This window comes from Neoarius graeffei, chromosome 12 (genome assembly GCF_027579695.1).
Source record: "Neoarius graeffei isolate fNeoGra1 chromosome 12, fNeoGra1.pri, whole genome shotgun sequence".
NCBI classification, from domain to species: Eukaryota; Metazoa; Chordata; class Actinopteri; order Siluriformes; family Ariidae; genus Neoarius; species Neoarius graeffei.
Window position 1 is genome coordinate 39,107,320 of NC_083580.1, and position 24,965 is coordinate 39,132,284.

A 24,965-nucleotide genomic window follows, 5' to 3' on the forward strand; every position below is an offset into this window, starting at 1 on the left:
TTTTTTCATTTTCTTTCTTTTGTATGTATAAATAGTTACATACATTTTTATACATGTTCGAAATAAATAAATTCATTCATTCATTCATTCATTCATTCATTCATTCATTCATTCATTCAAAGCACAACTTTATTCATTACACACTTGTGAAATTTCCTCTCTGCATTTAACCCATCTGAAGCAGTGAACACACACATGCACACACACATGAGCAATGAGCACACACACATACCCAGAGCAGTGGGCAGCCATGCTAACAGTGCCCGGGGAGCAGTTGGGAGTTAGGTGCCTCGCTCAAGGGCACCTCAGCCCAAGGCCATCTCATATTAACCTAACCTGCATGTCTTTGGATTGTGGGGGAAACCAGAGCACCCGGAGTAAACCCACGCAGACATGGGGAGAACATGCAAACTCCACACAGAAAGGCCCTTGCCGGCCGCTGGGTTCGCTGTGAGGCGACCATGCTAACCACTACACCACCGTTTGTTTTGGTTTTTTTAATTCACTGAATGTTGCTCCCAGGGTGTATTATTATTATTATTATTATTATTATTATTATTATTATTATTATTATTATTATACATCAATCTGTTCTACCACAGTTTTTTTTTTTTGAGTACTTACTGAAATACTTCACTGCATCCAAGGTACAGTCTGCCATTTGATGATCTCTGGTCTATAGTGTGCACAAACAGTACAGCACCTTACAGTAGACTAACATAAAGGCATGTTATGCAGTATGGTTTGATTTCAGCTTTGATTCCCTCTTCATTGAGGCAGGGAAGTAAAGTAGAAAATGGAAATGGGGAGGAAAGGAGCCATCCTGGATAACACCCCAGTATAAATACATTTACTGCTACACTGCTGAGCCAAAGGAGCCCCCTTTCAACAAGCTCATTAGTGCCACTTAATTAAAACAGCAGCTCTTGTCTTTGGTGCCAATGGAAGCTGGTTTCGGGGGGCAGGAGGCTGGTCATTATAAAACTGGAATGCACATATACACCTAGAGAGAAAGACAAAGATAAATAAAGGAGTAAAGGGAAAGGTTTATGAGGTGAAGAAAAAATGTGTTATGGAAGAAACAATTGTGCAAGCAAGTGATGAATTACAGTGTTCAGTAAAGGGTGCAAATTACACCTGTTTTTTGCAAGTCACATAAAACATTATTAAATGCACAGTGACTTTGTAAACACCAAATTAATCAGGCATGGTGCATTTTTGGCAAATAATGGCCCTGAGGTATTATTGATCGCAATTTTGCTAAAGCACTGCTTTCTTCAGGGCAAAAGACCTCAAGCTTACTGGCGGAGTGTGCGTTTAGTGAGCAGATAATGTGTAGAAGTGGGGGATGGCAGACCGGAGGGAAGAGAAGAGACAGAGCAGACGGTATTGAAACGCGTTCCATGCTAATTAAAGCCGCAACTCCTGAAATGCCATAATAACCGTTAATTAGGGGCTCTGCTTTTTCCGACTTAATTTACTAATTAGCCGTTACATTGGTGTGGGTGTCTCTGGGTAATTATTGGCAGGGCTGAGTGACAGCTACTTGTGACTGAAGAGGATATGACACTAATTACGAGGTCCAGCGACACTACCGACATGCCAGAATAATCTTCTTGAAGCATTTGGCAAAGAAGGGACATTTGACTTGAGTTTTTCTGAAGTTCCTCTTCACAGTTTTTCTTGTCAGTGCTTGTGCGTCAGTGGGCACACTCACAGTTTTCTGCTGTTAGTAGATGACAGCGAGCTTTCTGGGGGGTCTGGGCTAGCCTGTGTGTCATGCATCTGTGTTAACAGCTGTGATTGCTTTCTGTTTGCTGTGAAACATATGACTCTAGTAATTGTGATATGCCATATACGTCTGGCAGCAGTAGTGTAGAGAGGAGATTGAGGTAACCCAAAGAGTCATTTCAAACAGTTTTAGCAGGACTTTCCCTTACAAAGTTAATCAATTTTATTATTTTTAATGATTATTTTTCTCCTTATTGAACTCACATGTATAGAAAGACTTCAGTTTTTCTCAATCTAAATACTGAGCTAACGATTTTAAAAGGATTCCAATTTGAGTTCAAGTAAAATATATTTCTGGTTCTTTTCCTATAATGAAGATGATTTAAAAAAAAAAAACCCTCAGGCTTTGCATTTATAATTATTTCATGTTGCCTCAACCTGCTTAATATGTCATAACTATAGACTTCTACTGTCTGGTGTGTTTCTTTACACATTTAGAAATCATTATGCACATTTATCAGGCACTGCAATTGAAAACATGCCTCAAAATTAACTGTATAATTTAACTAATCATTTCCCCCCTTTTGTTCTCTCTTTCATGGCCTGTGTAAACAAGTAGGAAACCATTTGTATTCAGAATGTATATAGGCGTGTGATGTTTGCCAGTGTTGTGGTTTAGGAACTTGGATTATATGGGTTTGTTTGTTTGTTTGTTTGTTTGTTTGGTTTTGTGCATGATTTTAGGCCAAGCATTATAGATAATCTGTGGTTATAAACAGACATTACAACATTTATATGGTGGTAAAAGGGGGTGACTGCACAGTCTTGATTAACTGCAACACAGCAAAGCATGCATGGCTTTCTCATCAGACAGTATACCTGTCACATGTCTGTCTGACTAGGCACTTTAGTAACTGTAATCAATAATTTAAGGTTCCTTTCTTGACTGGTCAGAGCTTCTGTACAACTCTTCTACACTCTACCCTGCAGCCCACAAGCCTCAGCCATCAGCCCATCATCCTGTTAATCAAATTATTCCTGAACCAAAATTGACAGTTTTCATTAATTATAAAGGATTATTCTAATTGCAATTCAAATTTATTCATTTACAACAGACGGTGTTCAGTAATATTTCAGCACATTTGCATATTAAATGGAGAGCGTTGGCCATTAGGTATGCTAATGCATGCATATTTTCTTATTTTGAACGGGGGAGCCATATGCGGTTGCTGTGTGCAAGGCAGGTGAAGAATCTCCAATGCATTTAATTTGTTTGACAAACACGATGGGCACAGCAACATGTCCTCTGGCACTTGCCTGCTTGGCATCCGCAGGTCTCAGCAAGAGAGACGCCCACATGCCGTCTGTTGGCATGAAAGCAGTACAGGTGACACTGGGACAATAGATGGACGTGCTCAGAAGTAGCATGTGTGTTTGTTCATGCCAGCAGTATATTCTACAGCTGTGAGCAGTATGTCTGTGAAGGTTCTCAGTCATCCAGGTCATAGTAAACCGTAGGTGCTAAAAATGCTGTGAGCAGCTTTCTGCATTTCATCATATTTAGACCCTTTTAACTTCTCTGTCTGTATTTTTTGTCTTGAATCATAATTTGTACATGATGCCAGTATATTATTTTAAAGGAGTTTATTGATGTGCCATTTGGGTGGTTTGTTTTTGATATAACTCCTCCATTTCCTCCTTCATCTTTGTGAAGCTCCATGTTCACATCATTAACTGACATGCCTATCATGCTGACTGTCCTGTAGATGGAATAAAAAAAAAAATTCATTTTTTTCAGAGCACCACTGCTTCTCTGAAGCTAGAAATACTGGGGTAAAAACCTTGGCATAGTCTTGAATCATCGTTGCTTGTTTAGAATAGCAGTAGTTAGTTCTGTGTCTGTAAATTGCATGCAAGTTGCAATTTTCAATTGCTTAATCTAAGCATGGAAGGGTTAAACTGGTTGTTTGAAAATCTTTAAAAGATCTCAGTTGAGCTTACAGACTTCGTTGCAAGCAGGAGACCAAAAGAGAAAAAATGGGAAAGAGAGAAATTGCTATTAAGTGGTACCCCTAGTCCCATGAGGTCACACCATGTAACATAAATTACCTTGAGGATAGAGAATCCTCACCAAAATCCATTTTACACTTGCACCGTCTATAAGATGAAGAATGTAATGATATGCGATTATTTAAGATGGTTAATAAACTAATGGATTGTAGCTCAGAAATAGTTGTATGAGATAATAATAATAATAATAATAATAATAATAATTTTTTTTTCTTAGTCCATTTATTGAGAAGGAGCACCTGTATGTCTGTTTGCTTTTAAAATCAGTACATAATCCTAACATGCACTTTTTCATGTACTTGCTTTTTCATCAGGCCGATACATTCCACAGCACATTTCCCCACCTTTTTTGCATTTTCTTCTGTTTAGTATTGCATTGACCCTTTACCCAGTGAGTATTTAGACCCCTGTATTGCTTTAATGAAATCTAACTGCAGGTTATGTCACTGTGTGAGTAATGGCATTGTCTGTACCTGACCGGTCTCTCACACTCGGCCCTGACAGCTTCATTAGTTATTTTCTCTGCTACAGAGCATAGACAGACTCTGCAGAAGTGGAGGGAGTTCCAGTCACTATACACCTGACAATTAACTCCTCCGCTGGGCTTGGGGACTCCTGCACAACTCCTGGCTCAGGCCAGTGCAGGCCCTGGAAACTGTCACAATGGCCACTACTCAAATTAATGAGGCGTGGACTCGGGGAAGACGAAGTAACAGCTTTATCTGTATCCATTTGTTGGAAGTCATTTGTCATCAACAGCTTCTTTCTTGTTGTCCTAACATTTCTGATTATCCCATTGTAACTTTTACTAATGCTTTTGTTGTTTGTGCACTTGATTTTTGATTCTCCTTGCTTATCCCTCACACATACATAAGCTGCATAACTGTGCAAGGAAATTGTGTGAAATTTCGTTATATTACAAATAAAAGGGATTATTCCTAGCTGAAATTACACACAGAGATGGACTCTAAGAGGATGGATGAATCAATTTGTTCTGTGAAATATTTAAAGATGATGGAATGTTACAGGACATGGGGACTGTGAACGGAAAGTATGCATGGATACATTTTTCATGATGCTGGGATTTCGCAACTGAATAAGATTGACCTGAAATATATACATATAATGACCTGATATGAAGGTGCCGAAGACACTCTGAAAAATTAAAAAAATACATATTTTAAAAATGCTTAATTGATAAGTATTTACATCCTCAATGTGAATGGTCCTTTTTCAGCATTTACAGCTTGGAGTTGTCTCAGATAAGTCTCAATGAGCTTTGCACATTTTGATTTTGGCATTTTAATATTTTATTTTATTCCTCAGTGTAAATTCTGGGCGGCAAATTCTGGTGTAGTGGTTAGCGCTGTCGCCTCACAGCAAGAAGGTCCTGGGTTCGAGCCCCGGGGCCGGCGAGGGCCTTTCTGTGTGGAGTTTGCATGTTCTCCCTGTGTCCGCGTGGGTTTCCTCCGGGTGCTCCGGTTTCCCCCACAGTCCAAAGACATGCAGGTTAGGTTAACTGGTGACTCTAAATTGACCGTAGGTGTGAATGTGAGTGTGAATGGTTGTCTGTGTCTATGTGTCAGCCCTGTGATGACCTGGCGACTTGTCCAGGGTGTACCCCGCCTTTCGCCCGTAGTCAGCTGGGATAGGCTCCAGCTTGCCTGCAACCCTGTAGAAGGATAAAGCGGCTAGAGATAATGAGATGAGATGAGTGTAAATTCTCTCCAACTCTCCCAAATTAGATTGTGAATATTGATAGACATCAAAGATTTTCAGTTGCACTTAAGACTTTGACTTGTTCATTCTAAAACAAACTTTTTTTTCCCGCAAACCATTCCTTTGTAGTTTTTCGCCCAGTTTATTGGCTCAGTGTTCTTTAAAACGTTTGCCCTATACACAGATTTCCAGCTGACTGGAACAGTGAAATTTGCTTGTATTTGGCTTCATCCATGTTGTCCTTGATGGCAAGCTTCCCAGTTCATCCTGCTGAAAAGCAACCCCAGAGTATGATGCTACCACCACCACTCTGAAGACCAGATCTGTGAAGATGTGATGTGTAATTGTTGAGGTCTGCACAAATTTTCCTGTTTCAGCCATTGAGCTCAGTAACACCTTCAGTGTTGTAGGTGGACTCTTGGGCCCTGTCCACACGGCAACGGATTCAGGTGAATCTGATAAAATTTTTTATCGTTTCGGCCTGGTGTCCACACGGCACCGGCGTTTTGGGTGCCCCAAAACTATATTTTTTTAGAACGGTTTCCAGAGTGGAAAAATCTGGCAACGGCGCCGTTGCGAAGTCGTCTGGATGAGTAGAACGGATTTGTTTACGATGACGTCACAACCACATGACTAGAACAAGCAGCACTCACTCATTCACGCCGGGTAGAAGAAGGGGTTTATGCGCATGCGTCCTATTCTTCTATTGTTCTGGTGTCTCCGATGGGACCGTCTTACAGCGCACGTAGAGGTGTGGCATGTGTATTGCATCATTTTCAGCAAGCGTTGTGTTGCCATATGTACCTGATATTTTACTGATCCGTTGCCCATGTGGACGCAATATTTTTTTTACCCGCTAAAAAAAAATCTCATTGCCATTGTCGTGTGGATGTAGCCTTGGACACTTCTCTGACAATTGAGCACAATTTGGAACGACAGCTTGATTCTGGTAGTGTCTGGATTGTGCCATATATTTTTTCCACTTAGTTATAGTGGATTTCACAGTGCTGCTAGGATGGTTCAAAGCATTGCAAGGTTTTAATAACCTTCTCCAATTTTTTCCTCCTAACAACTTCATTTCAAAGCTGCTTTGGTCCTTATGGCAGCTGGACTAATCTGGGGTGGGTTTCCTGAAAGCCTCTTAAGGCCAAGAGAGTCTTAAATTACCTCTTAAGATCCATCGTCAAGCTAATGTGGTTTTCCCGAACAACATCGTAGCCCAAGTAGTCCTTTAGTTTGCTCGGAATTTATATATACCATATATATATATATATATATATATATATATATATATATATAGAGAGAGAGAGAGAGAGAGAGAGAGAGAGAGAGAGAAGTCAGTTCCACCTCCTTAGGTGCACACTACACACAGATCAAAACCTCTCTCTCTCTCTCTCTCTCTCTCTCTCTCTCTCTCTCTGCATGCGCACACTTATAAGGGAGAACATTGCCCATTTGATATTGTTAATAACAATTGAAATAATCCTGACTGCATGTTTGGGTAACAGTGAAATGAGTGGGCACGGGGAACACATTTACTTAATTATTTAGTTTATTATTTGCTCATTCTTTCATGTGAATCTCTGTTCATTTAATTAAAAACATGCTTGGAATAAAAAAAATTCCCAAAAATGTTAAATAGTTTAATTAATTAATTACCACATTATATATATATAATGCTTCCAGATGATACTATAATATATTATCTTATTATAAACACTTTATATTTCATTAGATTTTGGTTAAAAATGAATGCCATGTGACCTTATTGAGTGGATTTAGCAACTAATAATGCCTTCAGCAACGACAGTGCGATTGCCTTTAGCAACTACTATATCGGGGACACACATTGCAAAGATGCTCTTCGTCCTGTTGCTCTTTAGACTCCTTCTTATGAGTGAGTTCAGGAAAACCACATACAGAGACTATGTTTGTTGGTTAAGAGAATCTCTCAACTCACTCTTTAGCTCTAAAGGGGAACATTATTGGGAAACCTGCCCCTGATCTGCCGTTTTAGCTTTGAGACCTCCCACAGTCAGTGGCCGGGCTTACATGGAGCCTAATATTCCAATTATAATCAGTTCAAAAGCGTAAATCAAATAAAAATGCTTCATATAATCACCTTAATCAGGACAAAAAAATGTCCAAACCAATTGAAATTTCAATGGGTTGCAGAGGTGTAATTTACAGTGGTGCTTGAAAGTTTGTGAACCCTTTAAAATTTTCTATATTTCTGCATAAATATGACATAAAACATCATCAGATTTTCACACAAGTCCTAAAAGTAGATAAAGAGAACCCAGTTTAAAAAATGAGACAAAAATATTATACTTGGTCATTTATTTATTGAGGAAAATGATCCAATATTACATATCTGTGAGTGGCAAAAGTATGTGAACCTTTGCTTTCAGTATTTGGTGTGACCCCCTTGTGCAGCAGTAACTGCAACTAAACATTTCCAGTAACTGTTGATCAGTCCTGCACACCGGCTTGGAGGAATTTTAGCCCGTTCCTCCGTACAGAATAGCTTCAACTCTGGGATGTTGGTGGGTTTCCTCACATGAACTGCTCACTTCAGGTCCTTGTCCAACATTTTGATTGGATTAAGGTCAGGACTTTGACTTGGCCATTCCAAAACATTAACTTTATTTTTCTTTAACCATTCTTTGTTAGAACGACTTGTGTGCTTAGGGTCATTGTCTTGCTGCATGGCCCACCTTCTCTTATGATTCAATTCATGGACAGATGTCCTGACATTTTCCTTTAGAATTCGCTGGTATAATTCAGAATTCATTATTCGATCAATTATGGCAAGCCGTCCTGGCCCAGATGCAGCAAAACAGCCAAACCATGATAGTACCGCCACCATGTTTCACAGATGGGATAAGGTTCTTATGCTGGAATACAGTGTTTTCCTTTCTCCAAACATAACGCTTCTCATTTAAACCAAAAAGTTCTATTTTGGTCTCATCCATCCACAAAACATTTTTCCAATAGCCTTCTGGCTTGTCCACATGATCTTTAGCAAACTGCAGATGAGCAGTAATGTTCTTTTTGGACAGCAGTGGCTTTCTCCTTGCAACCCTGCCATGCACACCATTGTTGTTCAGTGTTCTCCTGATGGTGGACTCATGAACATTAACATTAGCCAATGTGAGAGAGGCCTTCAGTTGCTTAGAAGTTACCCTGGGGTCCTTTGTGACCTCACCGACTATTACACGCCTTGCTCTTGGAGTGATCTTTGTTGGTCGACTACTCCTTGGGGAGGGTAACAATGGTCTTGAATTTCCTCCATTTGTACACAATCTGTCTGACTGTGGATTGGTGGAGTCCAAACTCTTTACAGATGGTTTTGTAACCTTTTCCAGCCTGATGAGCATCAGCAATGCTTTTTCTGAGGTCCTCAGAAATCTCCTTTGTTCATGCCATGATACACTTCCACAAACATGTGTTGTGAAGATCAGACTTTGATAGATCCCTGTTCTTTAAATAAAACAGGGTGCCCACTCACACCTGATTGTCATCCCATTGATTGAAAACACCTGACTCTAATTTCACCTTCAAATTAACTGCTAATCCTAGAGGTTCACATACTTTTGCCACTCACAGATATATAATATTGGATAATTTTCCTCAATAAATAAATCACACATCACATCACATTATCTCTAGCCGCTTTATCCTTCTACAGGGTCGCAGGCAAGCTGGAGCCTATCCCAGCTGACTACGGGCGAAAGGCGGGGTACACCCTGGACAAGTCGCCAGGTCATCACAGGGCTGACACATAGACACAGACAACCATTCACACTCACACCTACGGTCAATTTAGAGTCACCAGTTAACCTAACCTGCATGTCTTTGGACTGTGGGGGAAACCGGAGCACCCGGAGGAAACCCACGCAGACACGGGGAGAACATGCAAACTCCACACAGAAAGGCCCTCGCCGGCCCCGGGGCTCGAACCCAGGACCTTCTTGCTGTGAGGCGACAGCGCTAACCACTACACCACCGTGCCGCCCCTCAATAAATAAATGACCAAGTATAATATTTTTGTCTCATTTGTTTAACTGGGTTCTCTTTATCTACTTTTAGGACTTGTGTGAAAATCTGATGATGTTTTAGATCATATTTATGCAGAAATATAGAAAATTCTAAATGGTTCACAAACTTTCAAGCACCACTGTATACCTTTTCATAAACTGATCAGAAGAAAATACTAGCCATGTAAATGTTTGAGCAGGTTCCTTCTGCACCTCTAACCTTCTGCACATGTTCAGTATGCCTTTGTGCAGCAATAACATCTGGGTGCTTTGTTTGTAGTCGTCATGACGCTTTGTTTGCACGACATCACATACTGAAGTATTAGACAATTGTGCCAAGATCTCCCTTGTCTGTAGTTGCAAGTCAAATGTTTACATTGACTTATGTTCAATTAAAAGAAAGTAAAATGGAATTACTCTAAAAAATTATGACAAGAACAATTTTCTAGTAAGGCAGAATAAGCAGCAAAGGTATGGTTCTGTATGGGACGCCATTTATAATAATCTTAATTTATTTCTTGAGCGCATTCCATGTAAATCTCAATGCTCTTACAAAATAGCGATAATATTAAATGTAAAAAATACGTCATATTAAAATACATATTCACTGTATCTAAAAATGTCAATCATCAATGTCGAATGGTTATCTTTGATTAAACAAGTAAGTTTTTACTTTTTTCTTGAAAGTTTCACAGGAGGGTGCTTCATGTATCTCCAATGGAATAGCATTCCATAGTCTGGGGGCACAAGTAGAAAATGCTCGTGCTCCATAGCTGTTGGTCTTAAATTGAGGACTTGACAAGTGCAGATAATCCTTGCTTGAATGCAGCATTCATCTTGGTGGAGCCTCAAGAGATTACTTAGGTACTTCGGTGCAGAGCCATTGACAGTCTTGTAAGTCACCAGAAGTATTTTGAAGATAATATGCTTGTGAATAGGGAGCCAGTGAAGATCATGGAGAACAGGAGTAATGTGGTCAGATTTCCTCGTCATGGTTAGAATACGTGCAGCACTGTTCTGGATGCATTGGAGTTTGTTGATTTGTTTGTTGGGAAGGCCATAGAGAAGACTGTTAGAGTAATCAAGTTTAGAAGTTACAAATGCATGGATAAGTTTTTCAGCATTACGCTGGTCCAAAAACTTTCTAAGAGTGCCAATGTGTCTAAGGGCAAATGAAGCAGACTTGCATAAACTGTTTATTTGAGATACCATAGTGAAGTTGTTGTCAAACATTATACCAAGATCACGCATTTCAGAAGTCATCCTGATATTTGTTCCGTTCATCACAATTGACTCAATTGACATTTCATTATCCTGTGCTTGCCTTCTCCTGTTCAGCACTTCTATGAGGAGAAGGTTCCTTTCCAATTGTTAATTAGATAGAATAGATAAAAGAAACACAATAAGATTGGCTAAAATACTTGCCATGTCCATCTTTACAGAGCAGAGTAAACCAGCTATGCGGGATTGTGCATGAAACAGATATTCTATTCTGACTGTATGTTTGGGACATTTCAACATGTACATCTGTCTTATTGCTTTCATATAAACAGTACGTTCAGAATCACCAATCGGAATGAATTCATTCCGAATGTAAAAAATTTGTGCATGTACACAAAGCTAGTGGTATATATTGTGCAAGCATACAATTGCACACAGAAAACAGGTGCACTCTGTTTAATATATTTAGTGTGAGTAAGAAAATTGAGCAATAGTCTGATTTAGATTGTTAAAAGAAAGGTGGTGGTTATTTAATCAATTAAAGTAGCTTTAAAAAAATTAATTCTTTGACAATTATGAGGACATCTAAATAATTTATTTAATTTTATTTCTGCAGCGTCACTTTAAAATGAGCTGGGAAAAATGTTTTATTGTACTAAAATTTGATGTTGGAATGGACTAAAAAATAATAATAATGATGATCACTGTAGGGTTTTCTGGAGGCACTGTATATTTTGAATATACATTCCAAAAGGTCAGAGTATTCAGTGTATGAACTACTAGAACACACCATGCCATTTAATGATAAACAGTATCCCGTGTTATATATAAAGATCCACAGAACATCTAACAAGACGTCTGCCTTAGATTTCTACGTATATCTTCAACTGTGTAACTTCCCAATACTTGATCATGGTCAAGACATAGTCTAGACTAGAGTCTGCTGCTGAATGCTGTAATAGGACCCTTTAGGCTAGACATACAGACTGGGAGTAGGTACCAGTCTCTGTAATATTGATGGTGAGTCTGTCACCAACAACCCCCCCCCCCAAAAGCTTCCCATCCCCTTCCCTCTGCCCAACACTGGGATTAGCCATGGCTATACTGCTGGCAAAAGCCACAAGGCACCATCGATCACCTTACATGGTCCACAGGCACAGTGGGAAGGCAGAGAAGAAGAATATTACAGAAAGAGAGAATGAAAGAAGAAGAAGAAATATCCAGGTTATGATTGAGTCATAGTGGGAGAAAAACAGGGCAAAATGGTAGAGAAAATTATACAGGTTATCTAATTTTTGCTTAAAAACCAAATTAAAACCATCTGTTTACCAGCTCACTGATTACTGCCTCAGGCTCTTTTAGGGTCAAAACCCATGACCTTTGAGGTTAGAACTGGCCTTGATTGGCACTTCTAGTACAAGACATTCAGTCTGATGACAATCAAATGACAACACTCTTCTTATTTTTGCAGAAACATCCCAGTATATTTGACATTTTTAGTTTATGATTCGCCCTGCGATAACCTGGCGACTTGTCCAGGGTGTACCCTGCCTCTCGCCCATAGTCAGCTGGGATAGGCTCTAGCTTGCCTGCGACCCTGTAGAACAGGATAAGCAGCTACAGATAATGGATGGATGGAGTTTATGATTCCTTTAAACCAGGGGTGCCCAAATTGATCCATAAAGGGCCATGTGGCTGCAGGTTTTCATTCCAGCCATGCAGCAGCACACCTGATTTGGCTCATTCAATCAACTGAACTGTCTTCACACAGTCAAATACTTGCAGCCACACCCACCCTTGATTAAAGGGTGGGTGTGTCAGTTGATTGAATAAGCCAAATCAGGTGTGCTGCTGCATGGCTGGAATGAAAACCTGCAGCCACATGGCCCTTTATGGATCAATTTGGGCACCCCTGCTTTAAACCATTGTCATTAGTAGAAAAAAGCAACTTAACGTCTTGCCTGAATGAGCACAAGACTGACACATTTGGAAATTTTGGGACATGGTGGCTTGTAAAAGCAGGGTCTCAAAAATTCAGATATAACCAAAACCAATTTGGCCCCTTTCAGTCTCGTCTTTGTAACATGATTGGCACAGTGTACCTGTCTTTATCTCTCTATCCGCCTGCTCCTTCATTCTGGTAGTGTGAGTAACACAGAGCAGGGAGAGCAAGCAGAGTGATGTCAGTATGTAAGAGCTTGGCTGCTGGCTCTGTGTATTCTCGCAGCAGTCTGGGTGCAGATGTAGCAGCCTTCAGGCTGTGTAACATTACCTTTGCCTGCCTTAGTGCCTGGATTAGGTTACCATGGCGTGCGCGCACGCAACACACACACACACACACACACACACACACACACACACACACACACACACACACACACACACACACACACACAGCGTGGATCACTGGTTCACCTAAAACCACATGCTCCCCTCCTGTCCCCATCCTCCTCCCAGCTGGTTTGGGCCAAACACCTTTGATTTTCTGGGTTAGTAGGTCTGAATGTGAATATGTTTTGTGTATATGTATGCTCCCTTTGTGTGAGCCCATCAAATTACACACTTCATGAGCTGCAACAGTAGTGGGACGCATTGCCTTTTGTATGAGGAGTGGGTTGGGGCCAAAATGCATACTTGAGCCCATTTTTCAGCAAGATAAATATGACACAAGCCATGCCTTCCCCTGAAGTAAATATTATAAATAATAAAGGACCCTGAGGAGAGTCTTAGTTTGGAGCTATTTATAACATGAAGCAAACAAGGCCAAATTGCACTGAGCGAGTATCGAAGGACCAAACTAAAGTAATTGTGATAGGATTGCTAACAGAGTAGATCCATGTTAAATGAGAATTTTGTGTATGATGAAACACTGTTCCTTGGAATTGTCCTGTCTGTCTTTGCATGGATATACATACCGGTACATTAATTTTCCTGTATCAAATTTGCCTTTAGTAGATTCATATAAATGCAGACCGTTATAGCAGATGGAAGATGTTGAGAAATGAATAATGAATATTTTATCCACTTTTAATTGATTGCCCAGACTTTGGTGGGGTTTACATTAGACCGTATCAGCGGATCATCAGATTAACGTTTTTAAAACGATTAGCGTGCACACAGCAACGCCAATACACGATTCGCCTGCACACAGCAACGCCAATACACGGATACGCTCAGCTCTGCAGGCATCCTGCGCTCCAAATCACTCCGCCCTGAACAGCGAGTGCCCTCTGGAGGGTGCGCACTCCGGCCCTGCGCAGCTCACAGAGCGCGCGAGTGGAGTGCACGAGCAGTGATTTGGGACTGAGCCGCTGTGTGTGTGATCTCAGTGCATGTCGGGCATGTGCGTCACTTACCACTTGCAAGTGGAAGGATGGCAAGCCTAAAGACAATCATAACTACACAATGGGCAGTATTTGCATCAGTATTTGCAGTATTTTCATACTTTTATACACTTTAATGAAAGGTGATACAAGGCGGAAGTCCGCGCCGTTTTTCAGCAGTCGTGTCACATGACCAACGCCAGCGAATCAGGAAGGTGGATGTCACAGTGACGTTGTCCAATGACGACGCCAGCTAGAGCTCAGCACAGCGTATCCGCGTATCCGCGTATTCTCAATGTTTACACAGCACCGGATCAGACACGATCTAGACTGAATACATGGACGCTGGCGGATTCCCGTTTCCCAGCGTTTCCAGGCGTTTTAATGTAAACGGACAGTGCATCTGCGAAGAAAACGAGACAGATACGGTCTAATGTAAACTTGGCCTTTGTTTTGGTCTAAGAAGACAGCAAACCATTCATGATTTTCAGCTGAAATACATTTGCCTTGTCATTTCTGTCATACAGTTTAATGATTTCTAATAGAGGCACTTAATTTAATATCTTTATTTTTGTAGTAGTAACAGCAGTAAGAACTGTGTGTGCTCCAAGCATTAACACTAACCACCTTGAACATTTGATTCCTGTTATCTCCAATTTAACTTCTTTTGGCCTCACATTTTTAAACATTCTTTACATAACCTCATCAAAAAGTGTTACTCTGCCATGGTATTAACATCCTGTGTCTATTAGTGCCAACTCCAAATGCACCAATTAAGCTGCAAATTAAAAAGTGATGGCATCCCTTGAATAATATGATTCTTTCCCAGAATCCCAGAAGATAATAAGGAGCTTTTCTCCTGTTCATTATCTTCTCTAATGTCCAGCTGCTAATTAACTAGCATGTACAGAGTTAGACGGGGAAATCTTACTGCAGTTCTACCAGGCTATTTGCTCAGTGCACAAGGAGTAGTGCAAATGATATTCATATTAATCATATTAATCATATTAATCTCTTTCTGCAGTGTAGTCTATTGGTCTACCACTGGTGGTCTATCAGAACTGCTCTAAATGGCTCCCTCCACCCCCCCTACTTTTTGTGTGTGCATGAAAGCACTGCCAAAACAAATAAGGCAGAGCAAGAGTGAGATTGTGAGATTGTATGATGGCATACCAGGTTGAGTAAAGAATGGTCTCATGGTGTCTTTATATTTATCTTTGTGGAAGACAGGAGGAGACAAGTGTATGGATGTAAAAGCAATGTCTGTCAGTATGAATCCTCAGCTTACTTTTTGTCTCACCATGAATTATTTGTGAAGCTTTGCGACAAAAGAGAAAGCTTTTCCACTCAAGCCTTTCTCAAAATTTTCAGTTGACCTCATGTGCCAAAAGGACCATTTCTATCCTAGAACACTCTTTCATTTGACTCTTTTCACATGTGCCAGGCAATCCATGTGTTTGAAGGAAAAGTAACGTGCTTGACACATGTTCTCACATTGATGGTGAAGTTGGAGAAGATTTGCTGACAAATGCCACAGTGTTGTTAAACCATAAGGATGGAGTGAATAGGTTTTTCTGAGTTAATGGAATTAGCATCTTCCTCCTAACCAATATTTCACTCAATATCCCTGGAGAAGACAGACAAAAAATTGTGGTGATGAAAGCAGCACATGTAAGTAGGAAAACAAAAGTAGTAAATCAGCCGACCCCTGAGGTATAGCACCCTGCCTACACTGCTAGCAGTTAAGCAGCCTAACGTAAGTGTGTGTGTGTGTGTGTGTGTGTGTGTGTGTGTGTGTGTGTGTGCGTGCGTGCGTGCGTGTGTGTGTTTTAGGGGGCTAATGATTGCCCTGTCAGCCCACCATACCAGCCCCCTCATGACCCCATGAGCTAGCCCCTGAAATCAATCTCTCTCTCTCTCTCATGAATTATTGAGTTGTTTGCCTTTGGTCCTCTACAACAGACACCAAAGAAGACCTTCCCTTTTCCTTCTCTACTTTTCTCATTCTGTGTCTGCGTTCCCTTTCATTCACTTGCTTTCCTGGTTTGTGGTGAAGATGAGTCATTCTGGAAGAAAGAAATGCCTAGAGGTCATATTGTACCTTTTATGTGAGAGTGGACTGTTGTTTGTTATGTTGCATGTAGATCTAATCAAAGTACTAACAGCTATGGATTAGTGTTGCTGTATCAAATGATTCAGAGTTTTCCAAGTAAAAGCGATTCATACAGGATCCTAATGTACTTCTACAACAAAATTTGTCTCAGAATCATTCATCAGACTTCTTGTCATATCTAATAATAATATTTTCAGAAGTCTTGAATGGGTTGCCAGCTCACAACTCCAGAGTCTCTGGTTCAAGCCTGAGCTCAGGTTACACTCTGTGTGGAGTGTTCCATGTTCTTCTCATGTTTGCATGGGTTTCTCTGAGTTCTTTGGTTTCCTACCACCTCACAAACACATGCTAATTGGCTCCAGATTGGTGCAACAGAAATGTGTTAATAAACCTCTTATTGAGAGATCACGAGTTTGAATCCTGTCGCAGACATCCATGTGTGTGCTTTACAGATTTACAGACCAATTTATAGTGACTGGTAGAAAAGAAAAAAATATCATCTCATCATCTCTAGCTGCTTTATCCTGTTCTACAGGGTTGCAGGCAAGCTGGAGCCTATCCCAGCTGACTACGGGCGAAAGGCGGGGTACACCCTGGACAAGTCGCCAGGTCATCACAGGGCTGACACATAGACACAGAAAACCATTCACACCTACAGTCAATTTACGGTAGAGTCATCAGTTAACCTAACCTGCATGTCTTTGGACTGTGGGGGAAACCAGAGCACCCGGAGGAAACCCACGCGGACACAGGGAGAACATGCAAACTCCGCACAGAAAGGCCCTCGTCGGCCATGGGGCTCGAACCCGGACCTTCTTGCTGTGAGGCGACAGCGCTAACCACTACACCACCGTGTGTGTGTGTGTATATGTATGTATGTGTGTATTTCTTTCACAGAAGTTCTATTGACTGGTTCTTGACACCAAAAAGCAGCATTTATACTGCTAAATTCATTCAGTACAATGAATCCTAGTCACATTTCCCTTGCAACTATGACCTCAAAAAATTAATTAGGATAATATATATATAATTCAGGTGAATATGCTTTAGACTGGATTTCCATTTCTCCAGGGTCTCTGCATTTTGACTGACAGGTCTGTGCTGCTACACTGCGACGATCAATTACCAGTGCTGCATATGAAGTGTTGCTTATGTAAAATAATATTCCCATGTGTTATTTCTCTCTCTTCCCCTTTCTCTTCTCAAGTAACAATTTACATAAAGTACTAGAAGACTAAATAACTCATATTCCCTCTTTTCCAACTGTCTCTATAATTAGAAAAGTGTTAATAAATCAATGTTTGGTATCTTAATATTTAAAATAAAATAATTCATGAACAGTAACACATTTAGGGTATTTGTGTCAGATATCTGACCTATTTAACAAACCATCTTTGAAGAGATGTGTTTTGAATATATTTTGCATCAGAGGGAAAGGGTGAATATTTTATGTTACTATTTATGCCGAAAGTAATAGGGCATACAGACAAAATTGTGTTCCTTGTTTTGCTTTTGGCACTGAAGCATTGCCATTTTTATTTTGGGTGATACAGTGGTGTTCTGCATGATCACTGATTTCCACATTCCTTACCATAATCATCATTTTGTGGGTTTGTTAGTTAGTTTGTGTGTTTGTCTGTTTACTGCTGGTACACATCTTCCATGTCCCTGTGTTGAGAGCCTTGGTGCGTTCCTGTATCTCCAACCTGCTGTAAACTACCCAGGAAAGGAGAAATAAAATGAGATTGTTGAGAAAAGCAGAATAAAAGCAAAGAAAGAGGATACAGAGACCAATCCAAAAACCAACATAAAAAGAGAGTATTGAGACACTCTCTCTCTCGCTTTGACTCTACAGTATAATTCTCTCTTTATCTCTCTCTGACTCAGTCTCCCTCTTTCTCTCTGACTCTCTTTCTTTCTGATTCACTTGGAGGTATGCGTTAGCCCTCATAAAATATTAATGTTGGTTGTGCTCATGGCCATAATTGCCATCTCAGCTTTTGAATAATTTATTAGCAGTGTACTTCACTTGGGTTCGTTTACTGGCACTGTGGCTGGTACCACGTGAGACAACGACAAAAGCATTAATGGTTCTTGTTCTGAGTATAGCAACCAAATTAGATAACCTTCTAAAATGCATCCCCCTACTCTTTCTCAGATTTTTACCAGATATGTAGTACACGGAATAATTAACATATGTTCAGTGTTGGGACATGTGAGTTTAGTACGAAAATATTTTGGTGGGTTTGGTTGAAGTTAGTTGTTTGAGAAAAGATGATGCATGTTTGCAAATGATGTAGAGTGAATTATTACTTAGCTTTCATTGCTTGTGTGTATTTGTGTATGTGTGTACACTGCATCAAAGCCCCAAGAATTCAGAGATATCTTTTTACATTCTCAAAAGAATCTGGAGCATATCTGGAGATTTTTTGGACAACGCTCTGATCAGAGAATATACAACATGGATTGAAATATCCAGGCAAAACTGTCTCTAGATTCTGGGGTATTTTGCATAGTGGTAGTTGTGTGTACAATTTATTATGTGATTTCAGTTGCTTTCTGGAGCCTGATGACTGATGACCAGATGTGACCTCTAGACATGGAGGTCAAAAGTCACTGTCTTCTAGGCCCACATTACCCCTACTACCAAGCTTCTTACCACTTTACAAGAGACTTTTTACCTCTCACCCAGTTTGAACCATTTAGCAGAGGTTACAGTTTGGAAGCAATTCTTTTGCATAATGCCACATGAAGTAATGGACATGAACACAATTCACAATTATATAAACTGTAGCAAATTATATGTGTGTAAAGGTTTTCAGTCATCCAGTTGAATAAATTAAATAGCAATTGAATAAGTAATGTCAAAATGACAGAGAAGTTCTGCTTCAGAAGACCTTCAGATCAGAGGCAAAACTGCTTGAAAACTATTACACTTTTTGACCAGGGTTTTTGACTTACAAAGAGCCATGTTTTAATTACTAGGAGAGGGTGGTACAACCAAAAATTGATGCTATAACTTTTTAAATGATCACCGTATATATTAGTATAATCAATTGCAGTCAGACGTTTACATACGCAGACATACAGTGGTGCTTGAAAGTTTGTGAATCCTTTAGAATTTTCTATATTTCTGCACAAATATGACCTAAAACATCATCAGATTTTCACACAAGTCCTAAAAGTAGATAAAGAGAAACCAGTTAAACAAATGAGACAAAAATATTATACTTGGTAATTTATTTATTGAGGAAAATGATAATGACCAATATTACATATATGTGAGTGGCAAAAGTATTGCCGCTTTTCCACTACAAATGCGGCTGAGTCGGGCTGAGCCGTGCCGTGCTGAGTCGGGCTGAGCAGGGCTGTTGGAGTTGCATTTCGACTACAACCGCGCTGAACCGTGCTGGCTGGAAGTGGGTGGACACATTGGGTGGAGTTAGCGAAAGTGGGTGGACGTCAGGTGATGTCGTTAAGCAGCGCAAACAGTGACATCAGTGATCTTTTAAGTGGTAGTCTCACGACCCGAATAGTAAACAATAAACATGGAGGACATGGAGTCGTTAGTGTTGCTGGTCTTGGTGCTGTGGCTTGTTGTCACCGACAACGCTTACAGATACTGGCAAGAGCGTATAGATGAGGCGAGGCGCATAAGGCTTCAGAAATTCTCGTAATTCGTAATTCTTCTCCTTCTTCCGGGTTTGCAGTGTTTACAGATCCCAGCGCGCTCGCGGGGCGTGTGTGGGCATGTGAGGACACTCCTCCTCACCAATCAGTGCACAGGGGAGTGTCTGCTCACGCCCCCAGCCTCACTCGGCACGGTTTGGCTCGCTTCAGCCCCACTCCAAAACCGTGCGAGTTTTAGGGGCTAAGCAGAGCTGAAGTGAGCTGAGTCGTGCTGGTTTTTGGTAGTCGAAACGCGAGCCGTGTCGGGCTGAAGTGAGCTGAAGCGAGCTGAAGTGAGCTGAAAAAGGGTAGTGGAAAAGGGCCATATGTGAACCTTTGCTTTCAGTATCTGGTGTGACCCCCTTGTGCAGCAATAACTGCAACAAAACATTTCCGGTAACTGTTGATCAGTCCTGCACACCGGCTTGGAGGAATTTTAGCCCATTCCTCCATACAGAACAGCTTCAACTCTGGGATGTTGGTGGGTTTCCTCACACGAACTGCCCGCTGCAGGTCCTTCCACAACATTTTGATTGGATTAAGGTCAGGACTTTGACTTGGCCATTCCAAAACATTAACTTTATTCTTCTTTAACCATTCTTTGGTAGAACAACTTGTGTGCTTAGGGTCATTGTCTTGCTGCATGACCCACCTTCTCTTGAGATTCAGTTCATGGACAGATGTCCTGACATTTTCCTTTATAATTTGCTGGTATAATTCAGAATTCATTGTTCCATCAATGACGGCAAGCCATCCTGGCCCAGATGCAGCAAAACAGGCCTGAACCATGATACTACCACCACCATGTTTCACAGATGGGATAAGGTTCTTATGCTGGAATGCAGTGTTTTCCTTTCTCCAAACATAACACTTCTTATTTAAACCAAAAAGTTCTATTTTGGTCTCATCCGTCCACAAAACATTTTTCCAATAGCCTTCTGGCTTGTCCAGGTGATCTTTAGCAAACTGCAGACAAGCAGCAATGTTCTTTTTGGAGAGCAGTGGCTTTCTCCTTGCAACCCTGCCATGCACACCATTGTTGTTCAGTGTTCTCCTGATGGTAGACTCATGAACATTAACATTAGCGAATGTGAGAGAGGCCTTCAGTTGCTTAGAAGTTACCCTGGGGTCCTTTGTGACCTCACCGACTATTAAACACCTTGCTCTTGGAGTGATCTTTGTTGGTCGACCACTCCTGGGGAGAGTAACAATGGTCTTGAATTTCCTCCATTTGTACACAATCTGTCTGACTGTGGATTGGTGGAGTCCAAACTCTTTAGAGATGGTTTTGTAACCTTTTCCAGCCTGATGAGCATCAACAATGCTTTTTCTGACGTCCTCAGAAATCTCCTTTGTTCGTGCCATGATGCACTTCCACAAACATGTGTTGTGAAGATCAGACTTTGATAGATCCCTGTTCTTTAAATAAAACAGGGTGCCTACTCACACCTGATTGTCATCCCATTGATTGAAAACACCTGACTCTAATTTCACCTTCAAATTAACTGCTAATCCTAGAGGTTCACATACTTTTGCCACTCACAGATATGTAATACTGGATAATTTTCTTCAATAAATAAATGACCAAGCATGTTTTTGTCTCATTTGTTTAACTGAGTTCCCTTTATCTACATATATTTATGCAGAAATATAGAAAATTCTAAATGGTTCACAAACTTTCAAGCACCACTGTAAAATGTCTGTGAAATGAAAGCAATATTGGGCTTTCAATGATTTCTTTAAACATTTCCTATTCTGTGATAGATAGATAGATAGATAGATAGATAGATAGATAGATAGATAGATAGATAGATAGATAGATAGATAGATAGATAGATAGAGTGCCTTGCAAAAGTATTCATACCCCTTGAACATTTTCACATTTTTCCACCTTACAGCCACGAACTTAAAAGTTTTTTTATTGAGATTATATGTAATAGACCAACACAGAGTAGCACATAATTGTGAAGTGAAACGAAAATGATAAATGGTCTTCAAAATTTTAAACAAATAAAAATCTGAAAAATGTGGTGTGCATTAGTATTCAGCCCCCTGTACTCTGATACCTCTAAATACAATCCAGTGCAATCAATTGCCTTCAGAAGTCATCTAATTCGTTAATAGAGTCCTACTGTGTATAATTTACTCTCAGCATACCAGTAAATACACTTGTTCTGTGAAGGCCTCAGTGGTTTGTTAGAGAACACTGAAGAACAAATAGCATCATGAAGACCAAAGAACTCACCAGACAGGTCAGGGATAAAGTTCTGGAGAAGTTTAAAGCAGGGTTAGGTTATAAAAAAATACCCCAAGCTCTGAACATCTCAAGAAGCACTGTTCAATCCATCATTCAAAAATGGAAAAAGTATGGCACAACTGCAAACCTACCAAGACATGGCCGTCCACCTAAACTGACAGAGCAAGCAAGGAGAGCACTGGTCAGAGAAGCAGACAAGAGGCCCATGATCACTCTGGAGGAGCTGCAGAAATCCACAGCTCAGGTGGGAGAATCTGTGCACAGGACAACTATAAGTCATACACTCCACAAATCTGGCCTTTTTGGAAGAGTGGCAAGAAGAAAGCCATTGTTGAAAGACAGGCATAAGAAATGTAGGGGACACAGCAAACATGTGGAAGAAGGTGCTTTTTTGGTCAGATGAGACCAAAGTTGAACTTTTTGGCCTAAATGCAAAGCGCTATGTGTGGCGGAAAACTAACACTGCTCATCACCCTGCACACACCATCCCCACTGTGAAACATGGTGGTGGCAGCATCATGCTATGGGGATGCTTTTCTTCAGCAGGGACAGGGAAGCTGGTCAGAGTTGATGGGAAGATGGATGGAGCTAAATACAGGGCAATCCTGGAAGAAAACCTGTTGGAGGCTGCAAAAGACTTGAGACTGGGAAGGAGATTCACCTTCTAGCAAGACAGTGACCCTAAACATACAGCCAGAGCTACAATAGAATGGTTTAGATCAAAGAATATTCATGTGTTAGAATGGCCCAGTCAAAGTCTAGACCTAAATCCCATTGAGCATCTGTGGCAAGACATTGCTGTTCACAGACGCTCTCCATCCAATCTGGCTGAGCTTGAGCTATTTTGCAAAGAAGAATGGGCAAAAATTTCAGTGTCTAGATGTGCAAAGCTGGTAGAGACATACCACAAAAGATTTGCAGCTGTAATTGCAGCAAAAGGTGGCTCTACAAAGTATTGATGCAGGGGGGCTGAATACTAATGCCCATCACATTTTTCAGATTTTTATTTGTTTAAAAATTTGAAGACCATTTATCATTTTTGTTTCACTTCACAATTATGTGCTACTCTGTGTTGGTCTATCACATAAAATCTCAATAAAAAACTTTTAAGTTCGTGGTTGTAAGGTGGAAAAATGTGAAAAAGTTCAAGGGGTATGAATACTTTTGCAAGGCACTGTAGATTTGTGTGTGTGTGTGTGTGTGTGAGAGAGAGAGAGAGAGGGGGGAGGGGTTTGCTAGCTGAGAAGCAAGGAATTTGTTGAACTCAGGGAAATACTCTTTTTCCTTCCTGCCTCCCTTCTTCTATCCTGTTTTGGTTGTCTGTCTGTATTAGAAGGCCATCATGTTTTGACCACTGATCCCTGGTGTGAGTGAAAGGTCAGCATGAGCATGTGCAAGGCCACCCTCCCAACACACACCTTCCCCACTGAGTACTGTCACTGTAATAATTGGCCTTTTTAATTGGACTGCTCTTAACACAAGGCATGTCAGCATTGTCTTATTAATTATGAAAGCATAAGGTGTCTTTGTTGTGTGTAACAACATTTATTTATTGAGCACTCCTTTACTTCTTTCCACAAGACCGTCCCAAGCTGGTCAATAAGAAAGGTACTAAACTAGTACATTTTTTGTTCCCAAATGATGAATAATGTGAACAGACATTGAACTGTACAATGGTGGCCTTTAAAGTCCTCCACAATAACCAATCCAATAACAGGCATTTGTACTCTAATATATAGTTAGTCTGTTGTTTGCTCTAATGTTAAAACTGCTGCTGGCATATTTAATAATGAAATGTTTATTACTATGCACATGTTAATATGAAAATAAGTCTCAGTGTAAGTGCACCTAATCACCAGTCAATTACAAACGTGCAAATATCACAGAGACTTTCAGAGGGTACATGTATGTCACTAGATGAGCATCACTTAACTTACATAACTAACTGAGAAATGTACAATTGAGACACAAATGATTTCACTCTGTAGTTTAACAAAAACTTAACAATTCAGTAATTCAGTTGATTAAGTTTAGTCTGACTGAATAACAATTCCACAGCTGTGGAATAAACCATAAACCAGTTACATGAAAATTAAATGGATGACCACTCATAAGGGGCCATCCATTTAATTTTCATGTACCTGGTTACTGGGGGTCTACTGATGATGGGAACAATATTTTCTAGTCAGTTGCTTTGAGTAAGGAATGTAAGTCTAAACAGGTCTTGGGAGTTTAACAAGAAATTCAGAAGTTCTGTGGTACACATCGGTTAAACGTGCATAAACATCTCTATAAGCATTTACACTGTGATATAATGAGCGTACATTAGCATTACACTGTGATGCTGTGATGAGTGTGTGCTTTCACTTTAAATCCCACAATGGCCAAGTGGAACACACGTAAATATCGAATGCTGGCATAAAAAAAGCCAAGACAATGAGATTATTCCAACCAGAACTTTTCTTAGTGAAGTAAAACGTGTGTGTGTGTGTGTGTGTGTGTGTGTGTGTGGTGTGTGAACAGCTGTGAGATTCCACATGACCAGGGTGAGAGAAAATATGCTGAAGTGAGGTTTGAGTCTGTTCTAGCTTTACTGGTTGGCATTTGCTTTGGCATTACCCTTGAACACACAGAGAGAGAGAGAGAGAGAGAGAGAGAGAGAGAGAGATTGTGTGCATACTTATTGGCATAAGTAAAAGCAGCTGGTATTTTGCTGGTACAACTTTAATGTCCATCTGTGAGGGAACTTGTGCTATTGGCCAGCCATGTTTTTGTATTTTGGCTAAGAGAAGGTGTGTGTAAAAGCAAGGGAAATGTTTTGG

At 40.4% G+C, this 24,965-nt stretch overlaps 1 protein-coding gene across 3 annotated transcripts in view; it reads left to right on the top strand.

The window, feature by feature from the left end:
* ebf1b (EBF transcription factor 1b) overlaps positions 1 to 24,965 on the top strand; it is a 295,483-nt gene that overhangs the window by 96,789 nt on the left and 173,729 nt on the right. The window lies entirely within an intron of this gene.